We start from the raw sequence: 2,411 nt of genomic DNA on the forward strand, positions 1-2,411 counted from the left end.
AGCACCAAATCAGATGTCTCTCTTTTCACTAGATTCACCCCTTCCTCAGCAGTTTACATCCTAGTTTATGTGGATGATATCTTGGTAACTGGCAACTCAGAATCAGAAATTAGCTCCATCATGACCCAGCTCCACAGTACCTTCTCCCTCAAAGCCCTGGGTGAAATAAACTACTTCCTTGGCATTGAAGTCAATCACAGCAGCAACGGGACAGTAACATTAAAGCAAACTAAGTATATTCAGGATCTTTTGAAAAGAGCAAAAATGAGTGATGCTAAATCTGTGCCCACTCCTATGACCTCCTCTCTCAAGCTCTCAGCCTTTAGTGATGGCAGTTTCAACAATCCTACACTATATAGATCAATAGTTGGAGGCCTGCAATATGCTACGATCACAAGGCCAGAAATTTTCTTCTCGGTTAACAAAGTTGCTCAATTTCTCCACAACCCTCTTGACTCTCACTGGAAGGCTGTAAAAAGAATCCTCTGATATCTCTCAAGCACAACCAAGTATGGTCTAAGGTTCAGAAAGTCCACAAACTTCAGAGTTTATGGTTTCTGTGATTCGGATTGGGTGAGTGACATTGATGACAGGAAGTCCACCAATGGGTATGAAATCTACCTAGGCCCCAACCTGGTATCATGGGCAAGTAGGAACCAATCTGAAGTCTCAAGAAGCAGTACAGAAGCAGAGTTTAGAGGCATTGCAGATACAGTAACTGAGATAGTCTGGTTGCAAAACTTACTCACTGAGGTCAGAATACCATGCTCTACTAAGCCTGTAGTATACTATGACAACCAAAGTGTTGTTCTTCTATCTGCCAACCCAGTCCTACACAATAAATCAAAGTACTTCGCTCTTAATCAGTCCTTCGTAAGAGATTTTGTCACCAAAAAGGAGCTCTTCATTCAGCATATCTCAGCACAAGACCAACTGGCAGACACACTCACCAAACTCCTCTCAGCAGCATCATTTCTCAAGTTTCGGAATTTACTTAGAGTATTTGAAGCAGGCCCGTAGAAAGCCCTTGATTTGAGGGGGCATGATTTGAGTGGGCATGTTAGTGAAGACAATAAGGAACCTTCTACACTTAGTCCTTACGGCTGAGTTAGTTATGACAGCTCAGCACTATTCAGTTAGACTTTAACTTAACACCTAACCAACTTGTAATCACTCATTTCACCCCTTACTAACAATGTATAAAACCTACTGTAACAAACAGAGAACTCACTTTCCCTTTCACTTCTTCAATGGATTCCCAATTTCACTTTTCTCTGCTCTCTCTCTAATCTCTCTTTCTTCTCGTTAAATCAACTTTAAGACTTATGGTATCTTTCAACCATCAATAACTAAAAGGATCAAAATTAATCTATTTTTTGTAATTTTTAATCGAGTTGTTGATAATTCTCGTAAGATCTGCTTCTTAATTCCTTAATATCTTTTCAGTCAAATATTTCAGACGATAGCACAAAATTCATCAACAGATAATAAACCGATAAACTTCTCTGTTCACCTTTAAATCGCATCTCAGATAACTCTTCAACTTATTTCATTCTAACCAACACCCCAAACAATGCAACTAGACGTATAGTTTTGTTAGCTTTAGTTGTTTCAGAAAATTATATTTTTTTAAAGTCAAATCATTGTATTGTAACAAAATTAACCTAGCTAATTGGCAAAACATAAATAAATAAATAATTTAATTGGACGTCATTTATTACGAAGCCGCCAAGAATGAAGTCAGATCCTGTTGTGCAAATTTAAATAATAATAAACTAAACAAATTTAAAAATATATATTACTTAGTAAAGAGATTTGTGATCTTATATTGCGTAGTTGATGATGGGCTTGTGTCTACAAAGACAAGAAGAACACGAAAAAGTTGGTGAACCTCTGGCAATTCCATGCAGCCCTAGTGGCCCTTCAAGTTATATTTGAAAAAATAAATAAACTTATAAATAAACATTTTGATTCCTGACCAAAAGACAAAAAAAAAAAAATGATTAACTAACCATCAGGATGTTAATTAAATTTAATCCTATTTTTATATAATTCTATATTATCATTATTCTATAAATTTGCACAATTGGAATTTGGAACCTTTAAATGTTATAATTTTTTTTTACATGTAAACCTATTTATTATTAATTACTGCTGTTTTTCTCACGTAGATAGTTGAAGGGACTGTTTTGGTTATACTTCTATTTTGTTAGAAAATTTTATTTTTGTTATTGTTATTAATTCAAGAATGAAGTACTACTTATTGTAATTTTATATGTTTGAGTGGTGGGGAAGGAAGGTAGTGTTTGGAAGAAACCTGCTCTACATTATTCCTTCAACCTTCGGTATGAAAACCACAGTAACAATGCTTAACAAACTGCATAAATAAAAAAAAAAAAAAAAGTTATTTT

Source organism: Arachis ipaensis, chromosome B04 (genome assembly GCF_000816755.2).
Source record: "Arachis ipaensis cultivar K30076 chromosome B04, Araip1.1, whole genome shotgun sequence".
NCBI classification, from domain to species: domain Eukaryota; kingdom Viridiplantae; phylum Streptophyta; class Magnoliopsida; order Fabales; family Fabaceae; genus Arachis; species Arachis ipaensis.